Genomic DNA, 21,286 nt, shown 5'->3' on the forward strand with positions numbered 1-21,286 from the left:
AGGTGTCGTGCGCCCTCCCCAGCTCGGGGAGCCTCATCCCATCGGCTCTGTTGGTGGCCATAGTGTTGCAATGCTGCTCCCGGTGCTCCTGGTGGGAAGGTGCCCCGGGCTTACTGCTCGAGAAAGTGTTTTAAGGAAAAAAACATTCTGCGTTTGTTAAAAAAAAAAGGCATTTAAATGGAAGCATATTCCTTGGGAAAAATAGCATGGTGCGGACGTGCTGAGCAGCCCTGTCCCGGGACAAGGGGCCAGGCCGGTGCCAGCCGGGGCGGCTGCTCGGTGCCCTGCTCGGGGCTCCCCAGGGTGGCTCAGCGCTGCGGGAGCGTCCCCTCCCCGCCGCCTGCCCTGCGGCACTGAATTAAGCCCCGCCGCTTCCCAGAAGCCCTTCCCGGGGCTCCACGGGGTGACTTCACCCAGCTAATCCAGGGCAACTGCTGAACCATTGTCTGCCCAGCGCTGAGCTAGGATATTATGGCTGGAAAAACTTCCTTCCGAATTGCAAGCTGTGTGAGCAGAACTTGTTTAAAATAGCTGCTTTAACAAACAAACAGGGCCGGCTCCATTTTCATCAGCATCTCCCCTCCTGAAACATCAACATTTACATTTCGGTAACAGGAGACCGCTTTTAGAGCAACCACAGCGGTCGCCACGCTGATCGTCAGGGCTCCTGCCTCTGTTCCTGGCAAATGGTGGGAGAGAGGAAGCCGCAGAAGGGCCCATTTGTGCAGCGACACAATCCCAAGCATCTCAGCATCCCTGCTGCCACGGGCAGCCCCCGGCCCGGCCGCCCCCACCTGGGCACCGCGGGGCAGCGAGGGCACCGTGGGCACCTCTGGGAAAGGGACTGGGGCTTTTGGGCTCGTTCTGTGGGTTCGCAAGGAGCGCGCCTTTCGGAAAGCCCGTGAACCGCAAAGCATCCCGAGGACGGACTTTGAAGCCCACATTGTTTTCATTTGGATGTTATTATTAAAAAAAAAAAGTCACTCGCGTGTTTTCTGGTAAAATGGTTTGCTGAAATGTTTCCTCTTCTCCAGCTCGGAGCAGAAAAGCTACGTGCTGCTCTCTGCTCGGGCTGCCGGCGTGCCCTCTGCCTGCCCAGAGCTCCGCAGGCAGAGCTTGGCGTCCTGCACCAAATAAGCAGCTAAAAATCACAGCTTGAATTTCTGCAGCAGCTTCCTCAGCAGCAGCATCGGCCTGCTCCCAGGGGCATGGGCTCCTCTTCCTTTCGATGCTCATGGTAATCGCCCTGTGTATAGACCCGTGTAGAAGCTGGGCTTGCCGTCGTGCTCTCACATTTTGGGTGGAAAGCTCGCACATTTTGGGTGGAAAGCAGCATGGTGATGTGCTGGGCAGGAACCCAGAGGTGCTGCAGCCGCTGCTCTAAACCAGCTCTTGAGCAGAAAGGGTGGCCTGTGCTTTGGAAACCCCTTTTGCCAACTGGCGAACCCAGAGGATCCCTGCTCCTCAGCCGGGAACTACCCCTCCAGCAGAGCAAATTAATTACGGCCCGGAGCCAGGGAGAGGAGCAGCGAGGAGGCCAGCTGGAAGCTGCGCCGAGCCCTCTCGCACCCAGGGCCAAGTTGCACTTCCCATGACATCAGTGGGCACTTTGAGTCCGGTGCCAACAGCACTGGGGCCTGTCCCGGGGTGCAGACAGCTTCCTTCGTGCAGAGGATAAAACCCAGGCATCTGGAGGGTGCTCCCAGCAACCCCCTCCCTGCTCTGCATTTTTGAGAGGGTTTGGAGCGCATCGCCCTGGGGCTATGACGCAGGCCGGCTCTGCTGTGGTCGGGTAGGTGGGAGCACAGCAGGTGAGATGCCTTCACCTCCGTGGCTCTGGGCACAGCGAGCTGTCCCTGGGGCCTCTCCTCCACAAAGACTCTTCCTGGAGAGAGACACGAAGGAAAGGAGAGAGGGAGGTCAGGTCATTGCGGTGTCTCCTGCCTGTGCCAGTGCTTTGCTGGGTGGTGCTGGGTGCTGCAGCCCGGCGGGAGGCACAGCAGTGTGGGAAGGGTCCATGCAGCTTGTGCCTCCCCACACGGCTCTGCAGGAGAGGAGAGGAAGGTGGGAGATGGGGCAGGGGGCGGACAGACCTGGTGCCTTCTCCTTGGGGGCACAGCCCAAGCCATCCCCAGTCCCTTTGTGCTTCAGCTTCCCATGCCCCTCTCTGCTCCCTTCAAGCCCTGCCGGACCCAGGTGACGGGCAGGATGGGGACATCCCTCCTGGTGACAGTCACAGGTGTGACACAGCTCTCCGAAAGCCTCCCTGCGCTGCTCCCGAGCGCTGCAAAGCCCCGGCGAGGCCCCGCGCCGTGCCTCCCGCGCGAGCGACGCTCAGGTTACACTTGACATAGCAAAGTGGCAGCAAAATGGATTTAATTTATTTACTTTTTAAATGTAATGATGGAAAACAAAACATGTTGCAAAAGTTGTTTGTTTCGTACCAGCTCCGCGCGGACCCACTGAGGAAGGAGTGGCTCCTGGCAGCTCCAGCTCTTCAGAGACCGGCGATTGCTGGGCTGTCACGCTGTGCCAAGGACCAAACGACTGCTGCAGACACCCACCCTGCCCGGGGGCCGTGCTGGGCATGGCCGAGCCTGGGCGAGGGACATGGCCCCCCGCGGGACCCCGGGGCGGCCGGGCTGCAGACCAGGTGCTGTATGGCAGCAGGGGTGTAGGAGCCCGGGGAGGGCAGGGGATTCCCTCGTACACCCAGCACCGCTTCGCCCTGTGATTGCTGCAGGGTTTGGTGCCTCTTTATGCCGGGCAAGGGGCATGAGGGCAGCAAGCACCCCCGCAGCTCTCAGGAGAGGCACCCGCAGCGTGCGCCCCCAGGCAAGGGGCTCAGTGGCAGCACAACATTTTGGGCACCCGGCCAGGAGGCGCAGGAGGGAAGTTGGGCAGCGCTTCTGCAAGCTCGGCCCCGAGATGCGCCCAGAGCTACCAGCCCCCTTGTTCCAAGCTTCCCCCGTGGCACCGTCAGCCTGAAAATTTACGACGGACCACCAAGCGTGGGCATTGTCGAGTGCCTAATTGAAAACACTGTGAAGGCAACACGGTCCCACTGGCGGCTGGTGGTGCCGGGGGCCCAGGAGCCTGGTGGTGGCGTGGAGCTGGGGGCGCATTCACCCGTCCCTGTCCCCATCCCGCTCGGGCAAAGCTCCTGCAGAAGGGCTGCGTCCTGCACAGGAGGGTGCTCTTTCACAGAGCTTTGGGTAGGAGATACTCATGAGTTAATTAATCCTTGAGTTTTTAAGCAGAGACATATTTATGAGCCTTGTAAGAGGCTGGGGCCCTGAGAGACATTTCTTTATTCTTTCTCCAGCTCAGCTGAAGGAAACCATAAGGGGAAAGAGCGACTGAGCCACGAAAGCATGGAAGATGGATTTCGGGTTGGTGATGGGGAAATAAAAACCAAGTTGCCTGGGTGGGAACGGTGGCCAAGTGACAGCTCCCTTCCCTTTCCTTTGTCTTCTCATCCTTTGTCTACAGGGTGCTTGCTAGCAGCCTGGCCACTGGATGCAAGGCTATCTGCGGCGTTTGAAGTGCAGATGTGAAGTACACATGGGGTGTGTGTGCCCACCACGAGTCCCCCTGCTCCTTTGGGCTTCAAGGGGCAGCTCTCCTGGTCCTGTTGTCACAGCGGAGTGCTGGGGCGTGCTTTGGGATGAGGATTTGCTCCCGTGAGCTCTCCAGCACCCAGCAGCTGGAGCCACCCAAGGTAAACGTAATGAGGATGAGACGGGGATGAGGACATCCTCAGCATGTCCCTCATCCAGCACCTAGCTCCCACCCCACCTGGCTGCTCCAGCCAAGGGGCAGGCTCACCTCTGCCCTCTGTAACCCCTGCCGCTGCCATCCATCCTCACCAAGTCCTGCTCAAATGCCCCCAGACACTTTGCACCTCTCCAATCTGCACCAGCCATGGACTCTGGGACAAGGAAGGTGTGAAAGCAGCTTCTAGTTCCTTGTGATTCCCACTCACAGCCTCCCTGCACCAGTGAGCCAGCTCTGTCCCCCAGAAGCCTGGCTGCCCTCGCCCAATGAACCCGACGAGCTTTCCTTTTCGGAGAGCTGGGACACCGCTGTAAGCTGGTGGAAATTGCCATTGATCTCTGGCCGCCAGGGGAGCAGAGTTAATGCAGCGATGCTGATTACATCAGCCAAGAAGCTGATGGAAAATCAAGAGTGGAATAAACATCCACTGTGCTTTTGCCGGGCTTCTCTGCTGCATCATGAGCAGCCCAGAGAGTGCGTGTTGGGGACAGAGAGGTCCCTGCTGAGCAGGGCACATCTTTTCCAGGCTTACAGCTTGGAAGTGAGCACTCTTCTTTATCCTTTTCCGTGGAGTGAGCTGCTTATGGCATTCCTTGTCTCCCCACGGTTACCAGTTTATCTCTCCACCTCAGTGATGCTTCCTCGGCTTCGCGGAGCATCTTGGCCAATAGCGGCAGAGAAATGTGGCCACCACATGTTGGCAGCAATTGAATCCTGGGCACATTTTTTCTCTGCACAGCCTTTAAGCTGTGGGAACCATTTCAAAGGAAACCGTTCCCCCTATAACATGCTTGTGATCTGAAGATGTCTATTTAGATGGCAGCCCGGCATTAATTTAGCAATTCACTACAGAGTTTGGCGTGATGTTTAAAGCACTAAAATAAATTGTGGTGAAGTCGTTTCCCTCAAACCAGATTGTGTGGTTTACATTATTTGTCAACCTTAAGTACAACTGGCATGTTTGTATCACTCATGCAAAGCCCCATTGTGCCTCTCTCGAAGGGGGAAGAATCCGCACAGAAACTCGGTCCAAGTTCCTGCCCCGGCAGTCTCATGTCCCTGGGAGATCTGCCCCGGAGGCACGCAGCCCAACTGGCTGGAAGAGTGCCTGGGCTTTCCTCAGGATGATGGGTGTTAAGTGCAGGCTCATATAGGTTATATTACAAAGGGCTCTTTTAATCGAATGCAGATTTGTACTTTCTGCCTGCAGTGCCTGAAATCCACTGAGCCGCGATGATTTAGACACGCACATAGGAGCGCGCACACATGCACGCCGCCAGATGAGCGGGGCTGCACCAGCACCGCTTGCACACGCTGCCTTGCACCACGGCCGTGCTCTGTGCCCTCCACCGTGGGCTCTGTCCCTTGCTCCCCGGACACGTGCATGTCCCTGCTGTCACCAGGCACTGCCCGGAGGTCACCCTGAGGCTGGCCTTGCCCAGGCCACCGTGGAGCCACCAGACCTGGCTGTCGGGATGCTGCTGGCTCTCGGTGTGTGGTGGGGATGTGTGCGGGGTCAGGCGGGGACAGCGTGCCAGCTCCTGCACTGTGCAGCAGGTCGCAGAGATGTGCTGCGGTGCTGTGCTGGCCCCGGGCAAGCGGGCAGCATCCTGCCTGCTATCTCAGTGCTTTATCCCACCCTGCCCTTCCTGCTGATGAGAAATCCCTGGGTGGCTGTCAGGGATCTCCGGCTGGCAGTTCCGAGGCTGTTTCACTCCTCCTCCTCCCAGCATCTTGCCAATGCCAGTGGAACCATCCTGCGGGGAGCGGCCAAGGCTTCGCACCGACAGGGCAGCACGTGCATGCTCCTTCGGTACCCAGCATCTGTTTGCAGCCTCCTAAGATGCTTCCCACCATACCCAGCCACCTCTTCAGGGAAGAGACAGCCACACCGCCTGCCCCACACCTCCGTGGGTTCCCAGAGCCTGTTCGTTGCAGTTCCTTCAGCAGGCTGTGCGCCCCGCGCTGCCCCCCAACAAGTCCCCGCGCCGCAGCGTGCAGCCGGAGAGCAGGAGCTCATCAGCTGCCCTTCTGCTGAGGCATCTCAGAATTGTAAGAGACACCCAATTTTCTGGAAATTGAATTCAGACAATAAGTAACTCTGCTGCTCTCCAGAGCTGTCCGTGTGTGCTCTGGCCATGTGCATGTTTGTGCTTTCATTGGGTGCTGGCAGAAACTGAGTTACTCGTATGAAAATTCAAAGGGACGGAGCAGAAGCAGGGCCAGGCTGCATAGACATCTGGCAGTGCCATCCCCTCTCCCTCCCTGTGCCCCAGCAGGGTGGTCAGTGCCCAGGTGGCCCATACAGTGCTGATCCTCAGCAATGCCCTAAAACATCACCCGGTATGAGCCCATCATCCTAAGGGCAGCACAAAAGCTCCCGGCCACAGCATTAAATAATTGTCACCTTTTTCTTCTGCGCGGATTAACATTCCTGCTAACCTTGCAAAGTGTCATTGAACTACCGTCACCCCCCGAAACGCCGCACAATCGCACGGGGATTAGGGTGTCTGTGGAGCAGCCTGTCCTCGCTATTGTGCGACCCCGGCGGGGCGAGGAAATCCTGCGGCATCAGCCGATAAGTCCCCGCGGCGGGGACGCCAAAGTCGCTGCAGGGCCAGGCACAGCGCAGCCCTGCGGGGACGGGAGCTGAGCGTCTGCGGTGCCACCTGGGAGCCATCCCCGGGGCCAGGCTGGTGGCACCCACGGCTGGGCGAGCACGTTCGTAAATCTGAGCGCCGAGGAAATCCCATAAAACTTTTAACAGGAAACACGAAGCCATAAAGGGAAGCTCTTGGCAATACTTGCAGGCTCTCAGCAATGCCTGCTGCGAGCGCCTCGCTCAGGCACCTGGCACCGCAGCAGGACGGTGGCTGGGATGGATTTGGTGAGCAGCTCGTGGCGTTCGGTGAGCAGCCAGCTCCCACGGCACTCCCTTCACAGCGGGAGATGGGAATGGCAGCAGCACAAACTGGATGCTGCTGGGAGCAGGACTCCAGTGTCTGGAGAGCTCAGTCTCACATTGACGGCGTAGGCAGAAGCTGAGATGCAAAAATGCAACAGGGAAAAAGGATGCTAAAGCAAATACAAGATTTACGCACGTAGGTCCCAGGAGAGACTTAGAGTACTTACAAATGACAATACACATTGTCGTCCCAGCCCCCACGTTCAGTAGCAAAGGAAAAGTGTCTCCAGCTCTGGAGCCGTTGCACAATAACAGAGAATGGAAAACAATTTCATCTGCTCGTCCCCAGCATCTGGGCCCCGCATCCCCACTCCCACGGCGTTTTCCCAAGAGAAAGAGCCATCTCCTCCAGAGCTAAATGGGGAGGATGGAGTCCAAGGAGGGTCCAGAGAGAGAGTGGTGTGTAAGGAGCAGAGCCCAGCATCCTCCCCATGCGCCCCCTCGACTGCTCAACCAGCAAACACGCGGTGCCTTCTCCAGCCCTCTGCTCGTCGTGGATAAGAACAAGGACAGAGTGAAGTCTCCATCAGTCTTTTCTGGGCATTCGTTTCTGGCAGAGGGCTTGGAGATGCGGCTGGACGGGGTCTGGTCTCGTGCAGACCTGCTCAGAGAGGAGCCGTGATGGCAAAAATAGCGCCTGGACCCCGCAGCCCAGCAGGATCGGTACTTGCCTGCTCCTTGGCAGGGCACTGGGTGTTTAGAAGCCAGCACTTGCTCATTGTTACTGCTGTGCAATGGGATTTCATGGTAGTTTTTCATCAGCTTTGCACGTGTTTGAACGTATGAATAGGGACTGAACTTCCCCACATGTGACAGCAGCCTGGCTGCCCAGGCTCCACTGGGATTTTGGAGGAATGATGGCCATTCCCGTCTAGATACTCACTGTATTCTTGGTGCATGTGGGGAGAATTTGGCTTCTCTTTTCTGGTGTCATGTCAATGAAACAGCTTCTTCCTCTGCCCTTGGGATGTGCAGGTGGGAAAAAAGCAACCCCCCCCCCCCTAAAAAAAAAAAAAAAAAAGCCTGGGGGTTCAGGACAAATATACCAGCTTGGATATCAAGAGCAAGAGTCTGGGTGAGCAGAAACCCCAGGGGTACAGCGGCGGCACTGTGACACTGTCCTCAACACCTTCTCCCAGGGGGTGCACGTCAGGGCATGTGCCGGGATTTTGGCTGCAGCTGGCCATGCAGCAGCCATGAGCTTCCCTCCTAAAGCCCATGGCAGGAGCTTTCCCTGGATGCTCTGCCGTGGGCTTTGCATTTTAATCACTTTTGCTTCATCTGGAGCAGCTTTCAGGAGTAATTCCTGCACTCCACTTGGCTTCTCGTAGTAATCTCATGAAGAGGCGATGAGCCCTCGTGGGCAGAGCAGGAATGGCTGGGGGAAGCGGAGCCTCGGAGCTGCTGCAGGGCTGTTTCTCCTTGATCTCTTCCATCAGGAGCCCGTTTCATTGCTCATTAGCAACCCTTCGCCCCCAGCATGCACAACCCCTCCCCAAAATTGGCTGCATTATGCACCCACGTAGGAGGCTGCACCACCGAGGCTGCTGGGGCCCTTCTGCTGAAATACCCCGCAGTGCCCATAGGGGTGTGCATTAAAGCAGGAGGCGATTCAGATCCATCCCAAGATGAATAGAGGCTGACTTTTAGAGCTACCAGCAGACAAGCTTAGTGCCTGTTGAAAATTAGGCCATTTCTAAACTCTCCTGAAGTTTCTAGTGGGTTCTGACAACGCAAGCGGCTGCAGCAATCCCCGTCCTCCCAGGGCAGAAGGTGGCGATGGCCCCGTCTCGCTCTGCTGGCAGCTGCCCGCGGCGCAGAGCAGCGCTCGGCGGAGCACGCGCAAGTGCTGCGGTGAATCGGGAAAGTTGTCCTGGCTTCATTTGTCACCAGGGAAGGTCAGGAGGTCCAGGGTGGGTGTCCCACACTGGGAGGAGAAGTCGGCTCCTGCCAGCGCAGCCACCAGCGCCGCGGTCCGAGCCGCGGGCGGGAGTCCCCCTTTCGTTTGGCTCCGTGCGACCGATGGCTATTGGCTATTCCGGAGCTGGTTTCCATGATTTTTTTCCCTTTTTTTTTTTTTTTTTGTTCGAAAAGAAAAAAAAGTTGAACAATTCTGGATTCATCCCCATGTGGAACGGGAAAAATTTTGAAATCTTGAACATTTTTGAGGGCTCAAAAACAATTTCCCACCCAGCTATAGCCACCAGTCTCATCAGGATGTGTTTGAAACAGCTCCAGCAGGAGCTGAGCAGAGCTGGTCTCAGCTGGATACCACTCTCGACGAGAAATGCAGTGGTCAGGGGTCATGTTTCTTCAGAAAAAAAGTATCTTCAATAGCTCAGGAAGTTATTAGTGTCTGCTAACAATAAGAGCTTTGGGTTGATTCAATAGATACTCATTTTAATTGTAAAATGCCAGTAATGAGAAATGTGCCATCCAATGACTCATTTTTCCCTTGTAAAAATTATTGGACATTTTTATTAGTTTTACAAATGACAGGACCTCGTATTTCTGAGAACACTTTATACAAGCCTTGCACAAGCCCACTCTCATAAAAGCGTGTCTGTGGTGACATCCGGAGCCACAAGAAGGGGAGCGGTAGAAAGGCCCAAAGTGGTGAGGACAGCCCACAAGTGGAACTGGCAGGACCGAACCCCAAGAGGGTGGGAAGGGGTGGATACAGCGTCGGAGACATGAGGTTCGGCGCTGCTTCCCAGCAGAGCCTTTCTGGAGAGGCACGGGACAGGCGGGGATGGGTGCCAGCCGGCGCCCGGCGGTCCGCCCGGCGCAGAGCCCCGTCGTGGGGCAGCGGTGCCGGCGCTGAGCGCCCGTCCGGGTGGGAGATGAGCAGGGACGGCAGGAGCCAGACCCAGGTAAGAGCCCACCCAGCCCCTCTGCGTGGCCGGGGGGACCACGAGCGCTCTGCTCCCCTCCGAGCTGCTGCTCTCCACGGTTAACCCCGGCGCCCGGCTTTATCCATCTTGGCTTTATCTCTGCCGCCCGACAGCGCGGACCTGGGGGTGCGCAGCGGGGCTGGCCCCACGCTCGCCTTGGCTTTCCATCAAGCAGATAAGAGGTGGAAGGGGAGGAGGGGGCAGGAAGGCGAGGGGCACCGGGGACAGCCTGCGCCCAGCCCCGCCGCCGCGGCATCGCTGGTGGGGAGCGCTCCCGGGGCGTCTCTCCTCCTCCAGACAAGGCTGCTTTGACCAGACTGTGCTCTTTTATGAAATCCCAGCGATTTCCCATGGAGAATTAATTTGCACGAGGCAGAAAAAAAAAAAAAAGATCGTTTTAGAGAATTTCTCGTTTCAGCGTTTCATTTCTCCTCTCTTGTTGACATTATTTGTATTTTTGTTTACATCTGCTCGTCACGAGCCATCTGTAATCCTGCACAGTGTACCATGAGCTGGCATGATATGACATAATACGAGAGCTGAGATAGCCTATTATTTCTATTTTAGTTTGGAGGATATTTTAAACTTTATGTTAGCCAGGAAATTTCTAAATATTTGTCTTCATTCCAAGCCAGAACGAAAACAATTCTGGAAATGTCGGAAGTGCCCGTGAAACAAGTAGCGAGCGCTTCCAGCTCGGCCGCTGCCTGCGGTGGGGTGGCCGGCGGGGAGGCCCGGGGAGGGCAGTGGGCAGGGGGACAATGGGCACAGGGACTGGGGCTGGCAGCGGGTTGTGACAGCAGTGGAGTCGGCTGGGGATGTTGGGATGGATAATTCTGCCACGAGCCAGTGCAGCCCTGGCTTTCCCTCCCTATCTGGGTCAGGACGCACTGGGAGGGGTGCAGGAGTGGGGCCGTATCCGTGGTCAGTGCACTTTGGGGCCTGCCTGCAGGCTCTCGCGGGGTTTTAGTCGGTCCTGAGCCCGAGGGCTTGCGGACACCTTGCAGAGAAGGCACAAGGCTGTGCCGAGCAGAGAAGCCATCCCCAGCAGCCTCCCCGTCTCCTGGGTCAGACGGCTTCCTCGCTCCAGGCCATGCCAGGAGGGACTGGGGCAGCTCTGCAAACCCTCTCTGGTTTGGGAGGCACAAGCCCGGGATGCAGAGATGCTGTGCTCAGCCCAACCCCGGTGCTGTGCCCGCTGTGGGACAGGAGCTGTGGGAAGCCAGGGTCCCGTCTGCATGCGTCCTGCAGGAAAACACTGTTGTTTCCCCCAAGTAATTGTCTCTGCCTCGCTGCCGAGACGCTCAGAGCTTCGCTTTGTGTGCTCTGGGAACCAGCGATTTGTAAAGACACGCTGCTGGGCTAATCCTCCATCAGCTCCCAGAGCCCAGACCAGCTGGGGTCTGGCAGCTCTTCCCCTTCTCCGTATCCAGCCTCCTCGAACAGCGAGCGTCTCTGTAACGAGCCGCTTACAGGTTCTGACTTATACGCAGCACAGAGCAGCAGCTCACTGCGGTCGGGAGCCAGGGCTGCATGGGCACGTTGTGCCAGGCAGGCACGCCAGCAGTGCCAGCGTGGTGCCGTGCCATGTGCAGAGTCCCGGGGGCGATGCCAGCCCTGGTGGTGAAAGCATCTTGGCACTGTCCCTGCTCCAGAGCCGTTGTTGTGCCCTGGAGACGCTTTTACGGAAGGGAGCTCCTTTCACGGCACGGTTTGCCGTGGCTCCGGTCCACGAGCTAATACATTGGGGAAACAATAAAATTAGGCTCTAAAAAAAGATACCTTCCTCTTTGTGCACAGGAAATCTCACGCTCTGCGTGGAGCTTTTAATAGCGAGCACAGTAGCGCCGCGCGTCTTGAACTGAATTAAAGCTCCCTCGTGCCGTTCCCCAGCGCGCAGCTTTGCCGAGCCGCACGCCCCGTGGCTGGACGAGCATCGGGGGGACGGCTAGGAAGGGGGGGCACGGCCGGTGCCTCCCAGATGAGGTTTGGGAGGGCAGAGAGGGCCTGAAGCTCGAGGCGCTGAGGTTTCTGTAGGCTAGCAGCTGGCACGTTGGTGGGTGCTGGCTGGCATCGGACCCGGGATCTGTTAGCAGGTAGCGTACGCGGAGCTGGAGCCGCGTTAATCTTGGGTCTGCCAAGGAGAAAGGCTGGCACGGTGACATCCTCAGCGAGCCAGCTGTCAGTGCTGAATAAATAGAGCCCTGCGAGCTGTGCTGTGCCCCAGGCTGCTGCAGGCAGCTTGCAGGAGGCAGAGCAGCAGGATGCTGCTGTTAACCACCCACTGCCCGAGCAGACAGCGGCATCCCCCCAGCCTGGACGGCTTGGTCCAGCCTGAGCCTGGGTTTTGCTCCCCGATTCCAGCCAGCCCCGCTGCAGCTCGGTTTGGGGTTAACCATGATGGTGCTGTGGGAGGGCTGCAAGAACGGTGCTGTTGGGGAGGCTGAGGGGCACCCTGACACCCTCAGTGCCTGTCCTGGGTGGCAGGAGACCCTTCGGGTGCACCATGAGTGGCACCCAAAGGGGTGGCTGGCACAAGAGCCTGGTGGTAAATCTGGGGGTGGCAGAGGGTCTGAGGGGGACTTTGGTGCAGCACACAACGACTTGCCCAAGGCCACCCCGGATGGCGGTGAGACAGGGGCAAGGAGCAAGAATCCCTCACCCATTGCTGCCCACGGTGCACGACCACCACAAGTGCAGAGCGTGGGGACAGGCTGGGGGGCTGCACCCATGGGTGCTGTGCCCCAGGCTGGGCAGCAGTGGGGGCTGCCAGGGTCCCCCCCCGGTGGTGCAGGAGCTGAGTGTCCGGAGGGGACAGGCACCGTGCTGTGGGGAGGGAGCGGGTTTGTCCCCCCAAAATGCGATCGTCCTGTGGTCCTTGGGGGAAGCACTAACGCCACTGCTCCGCGCGTATCGAGGGCCTGTGAGTTTTAAGAAAACTCATTTTGAAGCTGACTGGAGTCTGTCAGAGCAAATCAGTTGCAGTTTCAGATAGCCACTTGTTTCTGGTTTAACCCTGGGAAAGCAACTGGGCTACAAATGTTTACCTTATGAGGTAAACCATCAATATCCTTGAAACTTTGATTAAAAAAAAAATACTGGACTGGAGCATCTTGTGGGTTTCTCCCCACCCCCACCCCCCACCCTGATTCGTTTCACAGTATGCCAGAAGCATGGCTTGAGTTAGGGCTTTGGCAGGGGCTTTTATCATGATGGATATAGTGGAGGCTAGAAAAGAAATTTGGTTATCAGAGGATGCCAGAACTCAACTTCCTAGCACATACATTTAATAACGCGAAAGTTCTCCTTTAAAGGTCTCCTTAGAACAAGTCCTAGTCATCGCAGAATGCATGCAGATAAATTAAATTACATTTTAATAGCGGAGAAGTCATTTCTGGGCCGGGCGCAACAGTGAAAGTATGTTCTCTCTTAGACAAAAGTAGCCTCATCTCCCATCAAAGTTCTGAATGCTACCATATGAAAAACTTAATTGGAAATGAAACCCCGGAGCTCCCAGGGCAGAGGCTCCATGAGAGGCTGTCACGTCCATGGTAGCTCTTGCTGACACTGCAATCACTGGAGAGTCGCTCTCCCTCGTAGCAAACGAGAAGGCATCTCCAAGAAATAACATCTCCTGCCTTTTGCAGTGCTGGAGAGAGGGGCTGGCCGTGGGTTTTGTGCGGCTCAGCCCCGGCTCTTCCTCGGGGAGCAGAGGCGCGAAGCCGCAGCCTCCTGCCAGCAGCAGCAAGGCGCTTCCCACGCACGCCCCGTGCCCTTCACAGATCCCGCTGCACATGCCTGGGATCTGCATGAGCGGCTTGGAGGAGATTATAAAAGGCACAACGGGGAAATAGATGCTCATTTCCCATTAACTTTAACCAGGAGCGTGGCTCCGACCTGCCCCTCACCCCTCTGTCAGTGCCCCGGGCTGTCAGTGCTATCTGCAGCACACACGTGGGGTGGAAGCTGGATGAGTCCCTGTGGTGCAGGGCTCCTGGATGGTCCCGTCCCTTTTGGGGTGGCTGTCTCCTATACCGTGTGCCCGAGCATCTCCCTCAGTCACCAAAACCCCCAAACAGAGAATCAGGCAAGCGGCCCTGCGTGGTTTGTGCTTCAAACCTCTTGCCACTGACCGGCAGGAGAGGAGCTGCCCATCACCCGAAGCTTCTGAGTATCCAAGCTCCCTGGGCTATCTCGCTGATATATTTTTTTAAATCCACCTTTTCTGAACCTTGTGGCTCAGCGCCATCCGAGCGGCGGGGGGCGTGGGGCCACGCAGGATGGCTGTCCCCGCGGGGAGGGTGGCGGCGGAGGGTTTGGGACATATTTCATGCAGATGAGAAGAGTCTCTCAGTCATTCCCCTGTGCACCCTGGAGGCGTCACTGCATTTTCCCACAGAATGGCTCATCTGAACTTGCACTGACTGTCTAAAACCGCCAAGCCCCAAAGCAGACGTCGCGAGCATCTGCTCTGCCGCCCCGCGCGGCTCTCTGGCTAAGGCCTCGCTGAAGCATTCTTTCCTTTGCCTCAGACCATTGTTTCCAGCTCTGCCATCTTTTTGAGCCATGCACGATCCATTCTCTTCCTCGCGCCGTCATCTTGAAGATATTTAAAATATGCGCAGGCTTTTTCCGTGCAGACGCCGAGCTCGAAGCGGACAGCATGTGCGGAAGTGCCGCGGTGCGGCCGTGGGGTGGCACTGACCATCCCCTACCCCCAGCCCTCCACTTTCTCATCTTCCCCTTCATCCTCCCGATCTCTGCCTCTCCCTTCCCTTTCCCCCAAGACCCCAGGAGCCCCAGTCCCCGCTTTCTGCAGCCCCAAGACCCGGCTCCCAGCACAGCCCAGCCTCCTCCCTGCAGCTCCCCGCCGAGCGCGGCGGCGGGGCTGGGCGTTGCTGCTTCTCCATGTTTATAGAATTACCCAAATCCCTAGGCAGAATTAGCTCCTTGCAGAGCATTGCACTCAATTAATTATATAGTTTAAAACACAATACATAGACATATCCCATCCGCACCAGCAAAGCTGAGGGCTCCACTGGAAACCTCTCAAAAGCCAGAGTGCAGCAGAATTAAGGCCGTATGCGCAGCCTTAGCCATGCTCCTTCAGCACACTCACAGCATATAGCCTTTAATTATAATTAAAATAATTATAGATGTGCTGCAAATGTCTCAGGGAACGCAGCGAGCAAGCACATTTCTACAGCTTTTGCTATACTGGTACAGCAAAATACTTTGCTGGTTTTGCTGTACTTTCGCTTTTGCTGTACAAATGATTTATTTCCCCTGATTTCGATACAGCGATATTCCTCGCCGCCTCCACGGGCTTTGGCTGACCCTGGGGAGGGTCCAGGGGCACCCCAGCTCTGCTCGCGCCACCGCAGGTGACTGACACCAGCGCTGGGGACTCCTGAGGTCACCCGCGTGTGTCCCCGTGCCGGGGTGGGAGTCCACAGCAATTACAAGCTTCCTGCGTGGCCTTCCCCTGGGTTTTTTGTCACGCATGATGTCTCACATCTGGGATCCGACCAGTCGGTGAGGATGGCAGTGCTATTTCCACGCCAAGCTGTAGCTTTTTCACCCCTAGCCATTTCAGAGTTTACAGCTATTGTGTTATATATTTTTTTTAAATGTTGCAAGAATTTATATTGGGAAAAAGTGCCTTTTTTTTTTTTTTTTCTTTTCTCAGTGCCCTGGGAAATGTCATCCAGCAGGAATGTTCCCAAGAGCCGCTCGTGGCCGAGGGGAGGCTGGGCTCCAGCAGCTCTTTGGGGCCCCCCCCTGCCCCACGCTCATGGCAGTGCCGAGCCTGGCAGCGGGGCAGAAACCCGGGGAGGGAGAAGCTGCTCGTGGGGCAGCCCCCGCTGCAAACGCTCCGGGTTTCGTGTCCTCCTCGCTGCGCTTCTCCCAGCTCCAGTTCTGGACAGAGTTACGAGACGTGCTGGAAGTCCCAGCCCTGTGGCCTGTCATCATTTAAGCTTGACTTTAATAGTGTCTCAAAGCAATTTACTTTTCCCGAACATCAAAGCCCCCCGGAGTGATGCTGGGGGAGGCAGGGCTTCCCCGCACCGCTGGCACCAATGCTCAGGAGCAGCAGGATCCCTGCTGCTGGTGCTGGACACAGTCCTGGGTGGTGGTGGTGGCACCACGGGCTGGCTTTCCTCTGGAGCAGACCCTGCTTCAGCCTGAAAGAAAAGCTTGATGTGGCTTGGAAAGGTACACTGGGCGGTAGATGAGGGTTTCTGCGGGTTTGTTAAATAGAAAAATTGACTTTAATCCCGGAGCTACCGGTGTGCCTCACGTAGGGGAGGTCAAGGGGAGGAAGAGCTGAGGTGCTGCACGCAGGAAGAGAAGCGAAATTCTCCAGGAGAAAGGAAATGACAGCACACATTAAAGCACAAGTGAGGTTTGTATGATTGCCCTGCCACAAAGGTGCCGGATGCCTTTTCCTGAAGCAAAGCACCACAAAGGTGCGTGGGCGCTGCCCTGGCATGGCGAGCAACCACCCAGGAATCAGCAGCTCCCCATCTCCCTGCGGCACGGGACAGGAGAGGCAGCAGGGAGGAGTGCCCGTGGCTGCCTGAGGTTCTGCTCTGACCGACCCCGTGGGGCCGTGTCCTGCGTGTGGGGAAGGAGGGCAGAAAGGAACCGAGCTGGGGCAGAGCTGAGCAGGGTGTTTGGGATCGTGCCTGCCTTCTACAGGCAGAAGGGAAACGATAAATGTGGATAGAGCCAGCAGAGGGCAACGCATGGGGCAACGCAGGGGGCAATGCCTGGGGCGGTGTTGGGGACAACGCACAATCAGGGCAGGGGGAGCCCAATTCTGCCCAGCACTTGGTGCAAGGACCAGGGCAGCTCCAGCAGGGCCAGGGATGGAGCCTTGGCCCACCTTGCAGATGTGAAGAGACGAGACCTGTCTGGGGGAGTGACACAACGATGGGGCAGGTGACGGGTGCTGGGAGCAGGCACAGCTTGGCTGTGGCTTTTCTGTACGACCTGACAACACCACACCTCAAAAACGCAGCTCCAGGAGCATCCAAGGGGGGAAAATAAGGAGGAGAAAGAAATAATGGAGTGATGCCAGCCTGCATCGCCTTCACCTCTGCCCCCTACCCTCCTGTGTGCCCGGGGATGCTGTGGGGTGCAGGGGGAGCAGCTCCCTGGTGGGAGCTCCCCGTGCCTGGGGCTGCCCCACAACCCCGCTGCTGGCCTCCTGAGTTTTGTAGAGGAAATTTTCTGCAAAAAAATGGCAGAGGCTCCTGCCTCCACAAACACAGCGCGCTGCTGTCCCTGCCAGAGCTCAGCGCTGGTTTGCCTCAAGGAATCTGTGAGATCTGTCCTGCTGTGATCTGTAACAATATTGGGATTAAATTAGCTTCCCTGAGCTGCAGAGGGGTCAGCGTGTGAGGCCCCCTGGTTAATCCAGCAGGCCAAAGAGAACAGAAGCCTCCCTGCACCGGGAAAAGGAAAACAACGGGGTCTGTTTGCAATCCGTGGAGCTAATTCAAACAGCATTCCTCAAACAACAGGGGAAAAGGGCCTTCGAAGCGAGCGGGAGGGGAGCGTTTCCCAGCATGCGCGTAACGCCGCTCCAAGGGCGGAGGCGAAGCGCCCAGCCTGCACGCGGTGTCCGGCCCCGAGGCGAGGTGCTGGACGCAGGACGGCTTGCTGGGGGCACGAATTCGCCACCCACACGCTGCCCTCTCCTACATTCTTCCCCCTCTCCTCCGTGGCCGGCGAGCACGGAGCGCACGGGATGCCCCGGTCATTCTGCGGGCACCGGGTAGCCTCGAGGTGCTCGCTCTGCCCTGGGAAAAGAGGCACGTCCCGGCGATGCCCCCCATAGCAGAGCAGCCCCCTTTCTGCTGGCTCCCCCGTGGCCCCGTGGAAGGAATGATCCCGCGTGCCCCCGTGCCTGACCCCCGAGCGGGGCTTGTGCAGGCTGCGATGGGAACTTGATAGTTGTCTTTGCAACCAGAGCGGTTGTTTATGCAAGAAGTTAGGCACTTGGGATAACTGTATTACCGGGGACTGAGGACTGCAGGTGTGCAGATATTATTAAAAACAATTGCCCAGGCTATCAATCATCCTGCGCTAGATAAGCCCCCTGAAAAGCAGACCTTTGTGTCCGAGAAGGGTGCAGAGAAACAGCACGGGGAAGGGCTGGGGCCGCAGTGCTGCAGAGGTTTCAGACCATTCTCCCTTTCCTTCTGGTGTCTCAGCGAGCGTCTTTTCTGCTTTTTGCTTATGCTGAGATATTATCGAAGGCTGATGAGGCACTGGGGATGAGTAATACATCCTCTGTGCCAGCTGAGAACTTGTAGGTGCTGGTATCTGCTCCTGCAGACAGGGTTAATGCCAGAGCCCTGGTCTGCCAGGAGCTGTGCTGCTCGCTGCTGGAGCTGCTGGGGAGGGGGGACCAACGGGTCCCATCCTGGGTGTCCCCGCAGTCCCCAGGCACTATGGGGTCTCCGTGGGGGGATTGCTGTCACCTGGCAGCTGGGGGCACAAGGGGATGCGGGGCCGGAGCCGCAGCTGGGCGAGCTCCGCCAGATAAAGGCAGGGTTTTAATGGGGAGGGGAACCAAGTGCTCCAGCACTGGGTTTGGGGGTGCGGGAGTCACCGCTTTCTCTGCAGAAACAGGGGGAGGCTCCCCCTCGGAGCAGGCACAGTGATGGTTTGTGTGGAGTGAGGCACGGAGCCCTGTGAGGGAACGGCTGGACCTGGGCAGAGTTATCCAGGCTGGTGTAGGGGAGGATGAGACCTGCAGCTGACTTTTTTACCGAAAGCAACAAAAAACCACTGAATTCAGGTGGCCTACGTCTGCTTGGAAACACCTCCTTCCCTGCACAGACTGTTCATAAGGGTGGGATTTGGGACAGGGATGCATCTGCCCCAGGTTGTGCTGCGCCATCCCCATGGAGGAACATCCCTGCAGCCTGCTCGTGTCCTTGTCCCTGTGACCGGGACCTTTTCAGCTGAAGGTCCGGAGCCAGCTCCAAACCAAGGAGCAACCGGCACGTGGAGCGAGGTGCCCTGCTCCTTTCCCTGCTCTGGGTTTAGGCAGGAGCACCAGGTCTGCCACGTGCTGGGCACTGCACAGGCTCTGGGTTAGGAGCAGAGGCTTTTCATCTCACCTCAATAACGTGAACAAATGTAAGGATGATGGAAAACTGGCCGTCAATCCTGTTGGCAACTGCAGGCAGCATCCAAGTCCTGCTGGAGTCAGCGCGGCGCTTCACTGGGCTGATGTCCTGGCTGTTCGAGGAGCAAATCTGGCGAGCTATTTATTCACGAGCCTTTCCTTCTCGATTGCGTTCGGGCATCTTGCAAACGAGAGGAGAAGCTGCTGGGAAGGAAGTATTGGGGCAGCCCCTGGGAGCAGAGCACGAGGAGCGGGGACGGCTGGAGCCCACCACGCTGCCCCAGCACCTGCGCGGCCAGGACTTCTGCGGACTGCAAGGAAAACCTCCTGAGTCAGCGGCTCTGCTTTCAATCTGGAGTGGCTTGGCGTTTTTGCCCTGTGAAAATGTGGAATTTCGTGTCCTTTTGTACAAGAGAGAAACAGCCTGTTTAGGATTAATTTAGGATCAGCCTCAAGAGCCATTAGCTAAAGCAAAACAAAACGGTAAATTAGCTGCCTGTCAGAAGGGGAAGAAATGTGGGACTTGATGCTGGATTTATTGTGGAGGGTGTTAAGGCAGGATTTAGTGTGATTTACTGTCCTCTGCAATGATACCTTCTAACACCAGGGAGCTGGCAAGCACATCGCCTTGCCTTCAGTCGGATACACTGTGCTGCTCGCTAATTATTGATGCGCCCGGTAGCCCTGGTCCTACTGCTGGATTTGTCAGCGTTTCCATTATAAAGCTCTGTCTTCAGGGGTTTATTGCTCGCTTATAAACATTTGCTCCACACTGAAACTTGATCTACAGCTGTCAAATGGAGCTGCAGTGATCCGAGAAAGATTAGAAAGAAAAAGGTTTGGCTATCCAACGCAAGCATAGAATTCAAAATCTTCAGTTCGTGAGATTTTTTGCTCTTCAGTTAATTTCATGACTTTGTCCCAGAGCAATGTCTGATGGCCCCTCAGAACTTCCTAGAACAGAAAGTAGAAAACCTCTAAATATAAATAAAAAAGGTCTTTAATACGAAGACTGACGGCAGTGACCACGTAGCATCTGTGCAATATTCAGACCACATTCCCTAATGCTCCTACAAGAAAGCAACGAGCTCAGAAGATGCTGTTTACAAGTAGGAAACCAGGGACATTTAAAGAGGTGCCGAAGACAATTCAGGACAAATAAAACATCCATATTCACATGCATTAACGCATACACAATGCAAAGGAAAATCTGCATGAAGGGTGAATTTTCTTTGTTGTCTGTTCTTGTTTTGCATTATTGTCCTCATACCTGAAGAACACAGATTCCCAGCGTGTTTGGGGGGCTTCATGCCATGTCCACTATGGCATCCCTCCTCTTCCTCATGGTGAAGAGCTCCAGGACTCCTGCCAGAGGCTGCTGAGGATGCCCAGAGACACATCTTCAGTGGTGGCTCGTGGAGCATCAGCAGGGACCTGCCCTGAACCCGAGCAAGGGACCCAGAGGAGGATTCAGGAGCTCACCATCAGTCCCATGACAGCCTGAGGAAGAGCCTGTGCCCTTTGCCTTTCAGCCAGGAGCTGTGAAAGCTTGGGGAAGATGAAGCGAAGATAATGCAGCTCATTTGTACAAGACTTTTGCTACTCACTGCCTGGTGAGTCACCCTGCTTGGCATCGCTCATATGTCAGCATGCTGTCCTGTAATGTCCCTAGGAAGACTTGGAAGCTGAGACAGAATTTTATTCATTACAGAAGAATTATGGCATCTGCTCGAGTGGATCTTACACCTAAAATAAATGCTGACATGTGTTCAGATGGTTAGAGGAGCTGACCCACTTCCCGGGGGAGCGCAGCCGTCTGGAGCCGGCCGCGGTCACAGCTGGCGGAAGAGGCGCTGGTGGCTGCGTCGCACCGAAAGGCAGGAGCAGGGGCTGTGCTGGAGGAAATCCCTGCTCCTGTGTGCCGCAGAGGGGAGGCACCTCCGGGCACGGGACAGGGCTGGGTATGGGATCCTTCCTGCTGACTCTTTCCTTGTACTGAGGGACGCCAGCCCCAGAGCAGATTGCTCCGTTGCGGTGAGCATCGCAGCGGTCTCTGGGCTGTGGCAAAGGTAAGGCTTTGCTGAAGACGCAGAACAGGAGCAGGAGTGAGCTGGGAGCCTGGAGCTCCTCTCCCTGCTCTGCAGAGCCGGGACTGTTCAGCCGCCAGCCCTGAAGCTCTGCCTCCTTCCACCCCGGTCATAGCACCACGCAGATGGGGCTTCCTCCCCGTAAGGAGCCAGCAGCCTGAGCCTGGGCAAGCTCCACCGGTGGTGGTTTCTGGGGATAATCGCCCGTCTTCTGGTTCAAACCCATGTAGTGCCACAGGAAGGATGGCTGGAGGAGGAGGAATGAGAGACAAAAGGCAAGGATGGAGCATTTTGTGCATCGCCTTCGGCAGCTCCCCAGACTCTGCCCACTGCAAGTCACACGTCTGGGCTTTAAGGGAACCGCTTGGTTGGGTTATCACCAAATAACCCCTAAGTAGAGAGTTCAGAAGGTATCACC

At 56.7% G+C, this 21,286-nt stretch overlaps 1 protein-coding gene across 2 annotated transcripts in view; it reads left to right on the plus strand.

Annotated features, from left to right (window-relative positions):
• Positions 1 to 9,444: 9,444 nt before the first annotated feature.
• RSPO1 (R-spondin 1) overlaps positions 9,445 to 21,286 on the plus strand; it is a 28,587-nt gene continuing 16,745 nt past the window's right edge. For both annotated transcript variants that reach the window (XM_066982795.1, XM_048073248.2), the window contains exon 1: positions 9,445 to 9,615. The gene's annotated coding sequence lies outside the window, so the exon portion shown is untranslated. The remainder of the gene's footprint in view (positions 9,616 to 21,286) is intronic.

Source organism: Anser cygnoides, chromosome 24, assembly GCF_040182565.1.
Source record: "Anser cygnoides isolate HZ-2024a breed goose chromosome 24, Taihu_goose_T2T_genome, whole genome shotgun sequence".
Lineage (NCBI taxonomy): Eukaryota > Metazoa > Chordata > Aves > Anseriformes > Anatidae > Anser > Anser cygnoides.